General features: G+C 41.9%; 1 protein-coding gene across 5 annotated transcripts in view; it reads left to right on the top strand.

Moving 5' to 3' along the window:
- The window catches only part of LOC148014374 (uncharacterized), a 133,918-nt gene that overhangs the window by 75,917 nt on the left and 43,408 nt on the right, over nt 1-14,593 (top strand). The gene's annotated exons all lie outside the window — the stretch shown is intronic.

The following is a 14,593-nucleotide window of genomic DNA, read 5'->3' as shown; positions in this document are numbered from 1 at the left end:
GCAGCCTCTAGCTGGTCTTGTAGCTTGGAACACAGGCAACAGCACACATGTCAGCAGCTCATAGGCTGAGATGGGTATAGACAGCAGTCATGAGTTTGACATCATGCATTTGATGATGGAGAGTAGTGGGTAGTAGCTCGAATGGAGATATCCTTCGTGAATGGAGTGTGTACAGCAGAGATAAGGCACTTGCAAGCTGCAAAAACAAGGTTAAGGCTGAGTGGTGGGCAGCCTATCTATTTATAGATGGATGGGTCATCCCAAATTAGGGTTTAGCTTATGGGAATAAACACTCTTTAGAAACATATTTCTTTCAATGAAAGTTTGATAATTTAATTAATTAAGCATATTTTGGGGCCATTTTAAATGGCTAATCAGCATATAATGCATTTTCAGCTCAACAAAGTGTCTCTTGGATACCTTCGAATTATGGAAGTTGGCTATCTTGCTTGTTATCCACCCCACTATGGACCCCCACATTAGATCCACTGATAATTGGGTAGCTCTTTAGAGTCACCTAGTCATCTCTCTTCATGAGGTGCTATGATTGTATCCTTATACATATCAAAAGGGTTTGCTCCATAGTAGATGTTTGGGCCCAGCTAGTCTCTTTCTATGAGGTTTGCTATCATGAGGACATGTATTTTTGAAACCTCACTTAACATGTGGATTAATTTTTAATCACATGGTTAAGTAAATGTTGCATTGTGAGGTGTAAGTGGGATTAGAGTAAATTTTCGAGCCCAAGACTTGAGGAAATCATAGGATGTCAAAGGAAAAAGTTGCTATAAGCTATGCTGCATAGGTACTTGGTGGTATCTGGTGTCAGTTGTTGGCCTAGGTTATTCATTTGGCCATAAGTGTCAGTTGGTGAGACTAGAGAAGTTGTGCTTAATGATATTTAATACCAATTTGATGGTCAAAGATGGTACAGAGACACTTGGGAATGGCAGTTACCTAGCCGATTTAATTATTGGTCAGTCAAATGATTTTTCTGGGCACTAAAATAATTATTAGATTAATTTTGAGTCAAATCCAAGATTTCCAAGTTTTATGGGAAGAAGAAGAGGAAAGATCCCGATTGCCATGTGGCTTAGTTTGAGACAAGATGATGCCAACGGCTTCAATAACATATATGGGGATCAACTTAAAACTTTAACAATTTACTGCAACCTTTAAGGTTAAGGATATGGATTGGTACAAAGACTAAAAATTAATATTTAATTATGGATAATGCTGAAAAGACCATTTGAGAAGGCTGCCACTCGTAAAAAATGCCTATGCAAGACTGTAAAACGTCTTCTGAGGCTAGAGAGAGGCATTTTAGTGGATTGAGTCTGCAAGAGAGAGAGAGGAGGTGCTGCTGGTTTGATCTGCAGCCATCGAAGGACCTTTTGAGGTAGCCAGGGGCAGGATCTGCAGAGCAAGCGACAACATCTATGGGTTGTTGATAGGGCAGCATGTCGCCTTTACAAGTTGTTGAGATAGGGCAGCAGCAATAAATGGCTGATTTTCTTTAATTCTTCACAAAGAAAGTTTGAATTTTCTCTTTCCTCAGCATTCTCTCTCATTTCCCAGCCTTTCTACAACCTTGCTCTGGAGATCACCAAAGGTTGAGAAATTTCAGATTTCTTTGTTGTGAAACCCTAATCTGCAATGAGAAATTAGGATTTAGGAGCAGCCTCGGGAAGTGTGCAAGAAATCAAAAGCTCCAGTACTTGGATTCGACAGGGCTGAAGCTGTTTTTAGTCAAATTTAAGTGGAGGGATCAACAAATCAATGAGTTTGGGGCATTTTCCATCTCCATCAAAGCAGGTGAAGACCAATTGATTGCCTGAATCAAGAGGCAAATCGGATTGAAGACTTGCTGGTCATTTTGGACAGCAAGGGGAGTTGGGATACTGAAAGGGATTGGGAAAATCCCATTGTACATCAACTTCTTTTTCAATTAAGTCAAAGAAATACCAAAAGGGGCGCAAATTTTGGGGCCAACAAGATGTCCATTGTCCAAGATTGTGAGTTAATTTACATTTCTCAGTTTTGTAATAAATGTTGCTACTGTAACTAAGTTGTAATTAGGGAGTTACCACCCATCCCACAGAAGGAAGGCTAGTTACACTTGCACATGTCATGACACTCTCGAGATGTGACTTTGACAGCTTTTAGTTACCAATTCTGTAGCTACTTTATCACCTCTATGTGTGAACACACCTTAGCGTGCACTAGCATGTATATTCAAGTGTACCTTCTACACCTCTCAACATTCAATAAGGGTCAAAAGGTTTTGGCAGAACCCTAAGCCTATATGATGAGGCTATAGCTCATATACTTCCATTAATCATCTATCACGTTAATCTATTCAGCTTGTTGTGTCCTTGCAAGTATTCTGTGTCTCTTCTCTCTCTCTCTCTCTCTCTCTCTCTCTCTCTTTTTCTGCCATGGAGCAGCGAGCTACATCCATCATTGCTGCTCCTCTTCTCGTGGAATGCACCACTTGATAATAGGAAGATACCTATGGTGGCCGCCTTCACCCTATGTAGGGAGATTATACATAAATCCCATGATTTGTTGATTAAAAAAGAGCATTTTAGATTTTTATCAAACATTGTCTCAAGAAAATTTTGGGATTTGTGATTTTTTTTTCTACTAAATTTCTCAAAATTTCATTGAGCAAATTTGGGGCTTTGTAGGCGGGAGCCCTCTAGACACAATGGCAGTTGTGAGAATGACAGATGGGATTGATGATTTAATCAAAATAAACTCTAATTTTGGTACCCCTAGCTCTTGGCATGGTGACCATTGTACTAGCAATGAAAGATTTGACATTGGGGCATGTGGTGGATAGTTGTACAAGCTATGTGGTACAAGGATAGGGTAAAAAAAACAAGATACAATATAAAAACTTCCATTACATTGAGTTACATTGGAAGTTTCACCTAGAAAGCATCTCACTTAGGGCACTCAAGTTATAAAGCATGCCATGAGCTTCAGTTTGGTCCAGTGAGCAACTCACTTATGACAAGTTAGTAATTAGCCCTTAATAAAAAACGAGCTTTAATCAAGGAGTAGCTAGTTGCTCCTTTAGGAACTTGAACTTGGCTATTTGGGGTTTCTCTCTCTCTCTCTTTTGGAGTAGTTGGAGTTTGGAGAGCTGTAGTAGCAAGAGGAGATGCATGCTTGTTGGTTTTTGTAGTGAATAACAAGATTGTGTTTTGCAGCCATAGTGAGGTGTTTGACAATTGGAAACCAATCTCTATCTTCTCCCTTTTTCCTCTTGGGTTGTGCAAGCTTTGTTTTGTTTATGGTAGATTAGTGCTTAGGTTTTGCAGAAATAAATAATTTTGGGTGTGGAATTGCTCATTGAAGACATTCCAACTGAACCCCCTAACTCGTCCCTTGTTTTGGTCACCAAATTGTTGAGGATTCCGAGCAGACAACAAGGCAAATGTGTGCAACATGTAGGTTTGATTTTTGACAGTTGAATTCACCATTTAATCTCAAGGCAAATGCATGTTAGAAATGAGGGTTTATGGGTCTACAAGCTTTGAGCTACTTCAAATCGACAGTGAATTGAAGGTGCATTGGTTAGGGCAAAGCTCTAAGATAGTTGGACAATCAGGGATGAGGCCTTGTTTGATGAATCAGATTGCTAAGATTCGTGTGAATTTCTCAATGATTGTAGTGTGGCAGTAGTGTGAGACCAATACGTTTTTCAATGTCACGTTGGTCAAGATTGGAGTGATTGCAACTCTTTGTGTTTGAAGACACATTGGTTTGAGTGTGGAATGGGGGCGGATTTAAAGTTCATTGGTCAAGGTTGGTGAGAGAAAGCAAGGACATAGTAGTTGGAGCGAATCTGGTTGAAGCTAGCATGTGAGGAATCATTAGCAAAAGGGGTGCTGATCTACGACAAATGTGTTGATCGCATGGAAGGGCCACAAGTGGTTTGTGTAAAGGTTCATCTGTAATAAAAGAAATTGAAACCGGTCTATGACTCCCATAAAGCGATAGTCCCTTCAATTAATACCTAGTCTTTTCACATACACACACAAATAGAGACCTCACTCCCTCACTCAACACCAAATTGGCCCCGAAGTTTGACGCCCCTTTCGGTATTTCTTTATCAATTAAAAGATGGAAAGTTACCAAAAAAAAAAGTTTCAAAGTACAAAATGTGTGAATAGTTGGCTTTCATATTTTCTAAGTAAATTTCAGCTGCATAAGGACAGTACAACATATCTAGAATAACATCCCTTTCTGAGTAAATTTCAGTTGCATTAGGATAGTACAACATATCCAAAACAACATCCCAAGTAGGAAAACACTTTCTGTGAGCATAACTCAATAATTCAAGTATGGAATTGCAATTTGCAGAACTTTGTATTTACTATTTTTCACTTGTTTCTTCACCTGTTCTTAGCCTTATTCCATTCTCGATCTATTCCATACTAGTTGGACTACAAACCCATTGACCCTGGCATCATTCCAGCAGGAAAACAATCCCACAAACAGCACTAAATCAGAGCTGAAAACGCTGTTCATGTGTGGTGTGGTCATCACTTTTTTTAGTTCCTGCATTGGAGGAGCAATCAGCTGCTCCTGAACTGGATAGTGAGGCTCTTGCCTCAGTAGAAGAGCAAAGAAAACACAGAACTATACATTTGATTGAATTAGCCCATCATGCAGAGTATTTCCTTTGTGAATAGAGAGAGAGTTGACCAAAGGGAGCAAGCTCTACCTCCATACATGAGTCAGAGACGAAGAAGTACTCTCCATAGCTGATGTATGTGTAGCAATTCGCCCTCAGCCCAAAAAAAATTCATGCTCAGATCTGCTCCTCTTGCTGCTCTCTCTCTCTCTCTCGCTCTTTTGGGAATTTGTGCCCAAATTGTGACACATGGCATACACGTAACAATTTTCCCATTTAAACCTTTCGGTCTAAAATTCTCCATGATTGGTGCAAAATTTGACCTTGGCACAGGCCAAAGAACTAATCCTCGTGCAAAAATCAAGATAATGACGCTAACAGATTTTGGGGTCTAAAAATAGTGACTCCCTAAATTTTAGGGATGGTGATTCCTGCATTCCTCAAGTTGTTCTGAGCAATTTTTATCATTGCAACCACATCAAAAAGTGTTATGTGGCTCAGTTACGGTGACTTTTGTTGAGATCTTTGCAATCACACCTACTTTAGTCTCTTTGGAAGGAGTATTGAGGGCTCTAGACAAGAATCCCATAAGCACAGTAGAAGGATGTGCTACCTAGACTTTCCTATAAAGCATTGTACTTGCGTGTCATTTTCATATTGGATGAATGCAATGTCATTGTCATTTTGCTCCTCAGTATAGCATACTTCATGATTGTATTTGCTCTTGAGTCAAGGTTCTTGATCTCTATCTTGTCAGTGTCTTCATGTGTCTAGTCAAGGTCTATGAGCCACCATAGCTGCCATGCTCTAGATCCCGTGTTTCTACATGGTATCAGAGCACAGCTAAGCATGGCTTAGCATGATTGAGGTCCTCTCTCAGCTCTCCTCCGTCATTGCCAAGCTCAAGGCGTTACCAATGGCCTCAGTTCTCAACTTCTACCAGCACCAATCTGCCATGGCAGCCATAGCCACACAGTACCTACCTCTGATGGAGCTCTCAAATCTCTTCATACAGGCCATAAATCAACACACTTCCGTCTAGAGAGCTGTGCCTTTGCTCAGGGCAAAGCTTCCTATCACATAAGACCTTGACATTAAGCCTCCATTGGCTCAGCATTCCGTCTGCAACACGTCGCTGTCCTGGTTGCACCTGCGTCAATTCGTACGGTCCCTGCTTCTCCTGTGTGCAGCAATTTGGCCCAAATGCATAGGGCTTTTGAAGCCCATGTCACAAGCTTCCTTTCCATCAAAAAAGTTTTGAAAATGGTTCAGTCTACAACTCACAAAGAGTGAAAAATCAGGGCTGCCCAGAAACCCTAATTGTAGACTCTATAGCTAAGAGCACTCGAGCTTATCCTTTACCTCATTTTCTCTCTCCTGACATTTAAATTAGTCCACTGCCACTCTGATATGACTGAATACTGAAGTTCCAACACATACTCTCACATCAAATCATTGAGGAGGAGAGTTCTTGGCAGATTTGCAAGCAATCTAAGAAGAATCAAGCATGGTGTCTCTTGACACTTAGACAGTGACTCTCGTTACTCATGATAGCTTTGACTTACATCAGATTTGAGATTTTTTGGACTACTCCAGCATCAAATCAAGGAGGGGAATACAACTTAAAGACTCATTGAAGATTTGAAGATCTCTCAAGCATTTGGCTCCACACGTATCTCTTTATATTAGTCACTTAGTGCTTTTCGGGCACTTGTGCTTGTTAGCACATTCAAAATCATTCCCTTTGCTGAGAATTTTGGAGCTGATTTGCTACTGTCCTTGCAAATTCAACATAGGAAAAGACTCTCCAATAGCTCGCTTTAAAGGAGTCGAGTTTTACACCTAGCAAATCTGCATCAAACTCATCTTGATGAAAAAGGACCTATGGGCCATTAGCACTGGAAAAGAAAAGAAGCCTCGTGATGCAGACCTAGCAATCACTTGGCAAATGAATGATGATAAGGCTCAGGCCATTATCAAATTGGAGCTAGATGATAGCTATATCCACCATGTGGCTACATGATACATGGAAGAGACTTGACACTTTGTTTGGGGCACAATCTAAGTCATCAAAGTATGGTCTCTTGATTGAATTTTTCAGGCTTGACATGAAGTCCAATACATCATTTGCTACACATCTAAATTACATGGAATGACTTCTAACCCAGCTTGCAAGAATCAACATTAAAATGGAAGAAGATGTTTGCATTGGTGTTTTGCTCAAAAGTTTGCCTCTTGAATATAACAATGTATCAACAACCTTGATCAATATGCCAAACCCTAAGCTTGTTGATATCTAGGCATCACTATTAGAGGAGGAAAGAACGTAAAAACTAAGAAAGAACCAAGCACCTCTAGAGATGAACAAGCATTATATGTTAACAACAGGTAAAAAGGCAAGAAGGATCAACTTTTCTGTGATTTTTGCAAAAGGATCGGACACACCAAGAAGTTCTTCCATGCCAAAAAAGAGTCCCAGAAGGCCTATCTTGCTGCAGTTAAAGAAGAAGAAGACCATGGAGCATTTTTAGCCTTGTATTGCCAAGCCCTAATGCTTTTGACATAAGCTTGTAAACTCCTCATGTAGCCTTGTACTACAGCCTCTGTACACTTTGTGAGGCCCCTGTTACAGTCTCTGGATGACCACCATGTTTTTTGGAACCCACACATAGCCTTTTCTGCGACAGCCTCTGGTGTTTTGCTATGTCTATGGCGTGCCCACACTTTGGAGGTGCTGCTTTCACTAAAGTCTCTATACGCTTTGTACTTTTGGTTGTGATTGAGGAGGGATGTTGAATGTTTGCAATCACACCTACTTTAGTCTCTTTGGAAGGAGCAGTGATGGCTCTAAACAAGAATCCCATAAGCATAGTAGGAGGATGTGCTACCTAGACTTTCCTATAAAGCATTGTACTTGCTTGTCATTTTCATATGAGATGAATGCAATGTCATTGTCATGTTGCTCCTCAGTATACTATACTTGATGATTGTCATTTGCTCGAGTCAAGGTTCTTGATCTCTATCATGTTAGTGCCTTCATGTGTCTAGTCAAGGTCTATGAGCCCCATAGCTGCCATGCCATGCTCTAGATCCCGTGTTTCTATAACTTTTATTCCGTGAGCATTCTCACATGTGCATCTTCTGTCTTGCTCGTTGTTGATTTGTCATTTGGACAAGAAAAGGAGTTGGTTCCCACTCCATCAGCCCAATGTCTTTGTAAGTTGCCACAATAATATTGTTGACACCTAAGCCACTATCCAATAAAACATTGTGAAGTGTCTAGTTGTGATAGTGAATAGAGGTTATCGGAATTGTTGGATTCGACAAGGGGTCCTAGTGGAACGGGCTCCTACTACATCTTCTAGAGTTCCTTCTTCAGGATGGTTGTAGTTAGGGCTACTACTTCTGGGACTAGTTGCACCCGCCTATGTAGTTGCATCAATTGCAATAAATGATCCTTAAATGCTGCAACCATATTGACGAAATGTCCCAAAGGAATGGAAATGGAAAAGGGTAGGCATCTAGTTTTTAGTTAGTTGGAACCGCCCCTTGAGGGGATTGAACTCCTGCTCCCATTGTGGTGGGAAAATTCACTTCCTCCCTTGAGGATAACTTCTTTGGAATAGGAAGTGACAGTGGATCTTCTATTGATGCCTATTTTGCCGCAAACTAGGTTGCCATCTGGCAAGCCTCTTGCTAGTCTGCCCATGAAACCCTAGTGGATTTCTCTAGTGCCGCTTTGTCTTCTTACCCAACCGAGTTACCACATTGACTTTTTGCTTAGAAATTTTGTCAATTTGCACAGTACTCACTCGCATGGAAGCCTTATCCTGACATGCCTTCTTTTGAGTATCATATGCTTGGGCTTTCAGACATTCTACTCTCTATTATCCCTCTTGCATGGAGAAAAAACATTGCTTATAGCCAGAGCAGAAAATTTCCCCTCGCCCTTCTTGACTTCGTCTCCTTGCTCTCCTCGGCCTCCATCAAAAGAAGAATAATCCTGTTGGGTATAAGAAATAGCTAGAACACATACGTGGATGGGCATGGGGTGTTCCAGTTGGCAGGCTATGATCCTCGTATGGCTCATTGTCCTGCACCATCTCCAGTGGCTACTCACACAATCCCAAACCATTGGCATTCTATTCTTTAGTGTCCATTCAATCCGGTCCCAAGGCTCAAACAAACCATTAGTCCGATTTGTCCCAATGGCTACCTTTTCTGGCCATGCAAAGATCTCAGCTTAATCCAAGAGAACTCTGGGGGTAAAAAGCAACAACAACTAAAGAAAAGAAAAATAAAATATTTATATAAGTAAATAAGGAAAGCAATTGCAAAAAGTATCACCACCTGGTGACATACCTCCCTCTTGAAAGAAGCAAGCAACCTCGATTGCATGCCACACATGCTAACAAATGACACATGACGATAACAAGATTCTCCATGTTATTAGTGCCATCGTATGTATCACTTGCTAACAGATGATACGGGGCGATGGTAGGAGTCTCCCCACTAGCATTTGTGCCATTGCAAGTTCAACTTTCACATAGGTGGAGAATCACATCCTGTATCCAACTATGGTTACTAGGAGCCTTTCTAATATACATGTTTGCGGATGCAACACAGGGCGATAGCACGTATTGCCGAACTATTAGAATCTTCTGGAACTTCACCAATAAAAGGCCTCAATAGGCTCACAAGGAATCCATTATGAATTTTCCAATTCTTTGGCAATTTCAGTCTATATGCCACATCGTTGATCTTTTCTGAGACTTGAAAAGGGCCATAGTAATGCACACTCAGCTTTGGAAACAAACATTCCTTGCCCTTTTGTTTTCTCAAACGTGCCTTTTTAAAATGCAATAAGACTCAATTATCCTTTTTGGACAAGAGTTCCTGAAACCAGCCTTCCTTCCATGGATGGGTGGTAAATCCTTGATTACAACTTAGTTACAACAGCAAACAATTAATGCAAATCTGAAAATACAAATTTACCTACTAATCTTGGACAATGCACACCCGATTGATCCCAAAATTGGCACCCCTTTCAGTATTTCTTTAGCTTTATTGAAGAAAAAGTTGATTTACAATGGGATTCTCCCGATCCCCTTCGCACTCCAAACTCCCCTTGCTGTTCAAAGTGACCAGCAACTCTTCAATCTGATTTGCCCCTTGATTCGGGCGCTTAATTGGCCTTCACCCACTTCATAGACGATGGAAATGCCTTAAATTCAATGGCTGGCTAGTCCTCCACTTGAATTTAGTTGAAATTCACCTTCAGCCCTGAAAAATCAAGTCTTGGAGCTTCCAATTTTTGGCACGCTTTTCGAGGCTGCTGCAAAACCCTAATTTCTGCTGTAAATTAGGATTTGCAGTAGAGAACTTTGCAATTTCTCAACCTCCAAGGGTCCAAATGCTAAGATCTTCAGAGCAAGGTTGTGAAATGGCTGGGAGATGAGAGAGAAAGTTGTAGAGAGAGAAAATTCAGAGTTTTGTCACGAAGAATGATTGAAAATCAGTCAAATGCAGCTATTGCCCTGCCACAACAGCTTGTAGTAGATGCAAAGAATTGATGAAAATCAGTCATTTACTGCTACTGCCTTGTCTCAACAACTTGTAGATGCTGTCTCTGTACGGTTTCTCGAGTCTGCCCGCAACGGAACTTATCCGGCCGTTCCCACTAGGATCGACCTGAAGTTCGGGTTCCTAGTCAACATTGTCTAAGGTCATAGACCGACTTTTTCCTAACATTACTTGTTAACATTTCCTTTGAGGAAAGCTCTCGGCTAACCGAGACCACCCTTCCGTAGGATAAACCCATCGGTCACATCCACCACGCTTCCCTCCATGGTTGTCTTAGTTATCTAATTACCTACCACATTATGTTTGACATATAAAGGCAGCTTCCTTAAGTAACCCGTTAATCACTGGTTTCTTTACGTAATTTAGGCCACAGACACGAAGACAAGATAAAACAAGATCAAACACTTAACTTATCTCCAAATTAATGTGTGTTTTCTATCCATACAGGAGAATTAAGTGCTTCTTTTTGCCTCCGCAGAAAAGTCCTTCCGCCTTCCGGTAATAAAACCCGAAGGTTTATCCTTCCAAGATTCCTCCTTGTAACTAGTATCAAGGCCTCGAGATCCCATTCCGAGTCACGTAGAATATTTGTGTAGGGCCTGGAGGCATTGGGATTTACGGCCAGAGTCCCCACTGGCACCCAAGCGTCCTCCTACGCCAAGTGATTTCCACGGAGAGACCTCTCGCGGCGGGTTCGGTCCACATTCTCGGCGCAGATTCATAACCCCCTTAGTTAGGGTTTGGCGGCTCGCGGGGGGTAGCTAGCGCCATCCTTCCTTAATTATCCCTTTAGGAAATCAACCATAGCTGAAGCAACCAGTATAGTAACAATTGCTAGGGAAAACATCCCTTTCGTTTCCATGGCAATCAGTCATCTTAGACCCGGCCATGAAATCATCAAACACTCCCCACTTGAGTTAACATCCAAAACCACATTAACAAACAGTTGAATGCACAACCTCTTGCTTCAAGGCATCGCAATCCCATTGCATGCACAATCAGAATTTTAACTGGATGTATCAAAACACTTGCTTAACCTTTTCAAACCCCCAAGCATAACTTGGGCCAACAATCCATTTAGGGTTAGGTCACTAGCTTCAACTAAGCTAGGGGCGTATCCATTTGCGATAATCCACAGCAAGATCGATGAAACAATTCGCAAGCAATTTATACTTATTCCTAATGCCCCGGACCACATGTGACTTACGTCTTTGAAAGTCTAGGGTTTTGTCTAATGATGCAAGTGTATCTCATGAACAGAAATTAACATTTCATGTGTTCCTTTTAACCATGATTGCGAAACGTGAATTCTAAATGACTACTCATGCATTGAACTGGTTAAAAGCTATCATTTCATGTGAGATAAGGCGATAACCTTATCATTTTATGTGAATCTCAAACTCTTCCGTTCGCGCATGCAACTTAGTTCTTAGAGTAAACAAAACCTTATGCACGACATTAATCTTTTCATCCCTTCCATGAGAAATAATTCTTTAACTAATTTTTCAATGCTTAGAACTTGGGCTTGATTCGTGTGTGCTGCGTTGGTCGTTCCGCTCGCCCCTCCAGCATTACCGGTGGCTTGGACGCCTACGCTTTCCGTGACTTTCTTCTTGGCAGCCATTCGCCTTGTGGAGATTGGGCAGTCCGGACCTTAACGGTTTCAGTTTGACACGTTCGGTTGGGAAAGACCGCTGGATGGGTTCGTTGCCGAGAGAGTGGTTTGGGTGACTTGTGGTGGTTACTCTCTTTCTCTCTCTTCTTCTTCTTTTTTCTTACTCTCCTACTCTCTCTCCCTCTCCTTCTCTTCTCCTTTTCTCTTATTTCTCTACTCTCTCTCTCTCCTCTTCTTTTCCTTCCCTCTTATTTCTCTACTCTCTCTCTCGCTCCTTCTCTCCCTCTCCCACCTCGTTTCTCCTCCTTCCCTCTCTTTCTCTTCTTCTTCTCTTCTTCTACTACCTCACTTCTCTCTCCCTCTAACTCTTCTTCTTCTTCTTCTACCTCTCTCCTTCTCTTCTTCTCCTTCTACTTCTCTCTCCTTCTTTTCTTCTCTTTTTCACTCCTTTTTCTATCTCCTCACTCCTTCTCTCCCACTACTTCCCTTTTCTCTACCACTCCTTCTCTCCTTCTCCTTCTCTCTCCCTCTTCCTCCTCTTCTCTCTCTCTCTCCCTTCTTCTTTCTTTTCTCCCACTACTTCCCTTATTTCTACCACTCCTCCTTCTCCTTCTCCTTCTCTCTCTGTCCTCCTTCTGTTCTCTCCCTCCCTCCTTCTTTCTCTTCCCTCCTCCTTCCCCTCTTCTTCCCTTCTCTTCTCTCCCTCCTTCTTTCTCTTCCCTCCTCCTTCTTCCCCCTCTTCTTCCCTTCTCTTCCCCCTCCTTCCTTCTTATCCTCTCCTTCTCCCTTTCTCCTCACGGCCGGTTAGGGTGGCAATCAGGGAGGGAGGCGGCTAGTCTGGAGGGCCCCGGGAGTGGCAACCAAGGAGGGAGGGGTTTGTTAGGAGGGGCCGGCCTACAGCAAACGGGGGGGGGGGGGGGGGGGACTTCTGTAGCAACGGGGGAGGAGCTTCTGTCGATGACGAGGAGGAGGGTGGGCTTTTAAAGGGAGGGGGGGCGCAGCTGAACACCACCACCTGGGCGGCATGCACCCCCTTTCCCTACTTCACTCCTCTCTCTCTCCCCGACGTACTGTCGGGGGGGAGGGAGAGGAATTTTTTTCTTTTGAAAAAAAAAGGAAAAGGAAAAGGGGGGGGTTCCTATGGGCACGGGGACATTACATCTTTCTTCAAATGATTTGCCAAAAAGTGGCCTCTTCTGTCCTTTGCCCTCTTCAAAAGAAGTCTGAGAGGCTGCTGCTGAAAACTTTTATTCCAAAAAGACTTCTTTGTAAAGCTGGTCTTTTCTGGAAATTGCTTCTTCTTTTTGCCAGGATGGTCATCACTTTCTTTAGTTATTGCATTGGAGAAGCGATCAGCTGCTCTTGAACCTAGACAGTGAGGCTCTTGCCTCATGAGAAGAGCAAAGAAAGCACATAATTGTACATTCGATTGAATCAGCCCATCATGCAGAGCATTTTCTCTGAGAATAGAGAGAGAGTTGACGAGAGGGAGCAAGCTCTACCTCCGTATATGAGTCAGAGACAAAGTACTCCCCATAGGTGATGTTCTTGTAGCAATTTGCTCTCAGCCCAAAAAAAATTCACACTCAGATTTGCTCCTCGTGTTGTTCTCTCTCTCTTTTGGGAATTTGTGCCCAAATTGTGACACATGGCATACACGTAACAATTTTCCCGTTTAAACCTTTCGGTCTAAAATTTTCCATGATCGGTGCAAAATTTGACCTCAGCACAAACCAAAGAATTAATCCTCGTGCAAAAATGAAGATAATGATGCGAACAGATTTTAGGGTCCAAAAATAGTAACTTCCTAAATTTTAGGGATGGTGACCCTTGCATTCCTCAAGTTGTTTTGAGCAATTTTTATCATTGCAACCACATCAAAAAGTGTAGTGTGGCTTAGTTGCGGTGACTTTTATTCGGTGAGCATTCTCACATGTGCATCTTCTGTCTTGGCTAGGCTCATTGTCCTGCACCATCTCCAGTGGCTAAGCACACAATCCCAAACCACTGGCATTCTATTCTTCAGTGCCCATTTAATCTAGTCCCAAGGCTCAGACAAACCATCTGTCCGATTTGTCCCAATGGCTGCCTCTTTTGGCCATGCAAAGATCCCTGCTTAATCCAAGAGAACTCTGGGGGTAAAAAGCAACAACAACTAAAGAAAAGAAAAATAAATATTTATATAAGTAAATAAGGAAAGCAATTGCAAAAAGTATCACCACTTGGTGATAGAAATACTGTAAGAGGCACTCACCTTGAGGGTCAATTTGGTATGCAAGGACGCTCTAGCTCTCAAGTTCTTTGTGTTATTTATTTCTATTGCTGAATTGAATAGTGTGTGTGCTATTAGTTTATGTTCATTGCCTTATAGATTAGATCTATAGGCTGGTTTCATGGTTCCATTGGTAGGACATCATTGCCTTTCCTAAAGGGTGTAAAGTGTTGCCATGGTTTGCACTGAGAAAACACAAAATGGAGGAATGTGACTAAAACAAGAGCTTAGACAAGAATACAATAAATGCATAAACACAAAACACAAACAGAGAAGAAAGAGAAGTTTGAAGTGAATGAATGCATGCTGTAAATGAATGAGAGCGTACAAATGCTCAAAGGGAGAGCAATATGAGTAGTGAAAGAGTGACATCCATAGATGGATATCGAGGTCAACCATTTTGAGCTGAGATGATGCTTAAAGTGGAAGGGTAGCAGTGTGGAAACCAAAATGCAGAAGTTTGGAGGGCTAGAAT

Source organism: Lygodium microphyllum, chromosome 25, assembly GCF_053477565.2.
Source record: "Lygodium microphyllum isolate KBCC chromosome 25, Lygodium_microphyllum_v1.1.10, whole genome shotgun sequence".
In the NCBI taxonomy this organism is placed as follows: Eukaryota; Viridiplantae; Streptophyta; class Polypodiopsida; order Schizaeales; family Lygodiaceae; genus Lygodium; species Lygodium microphyllum.
Note: the sequence above shows the minus strand (reverse complement) of the source record. Positions and strands in the feature narration are given on the sequence as shown.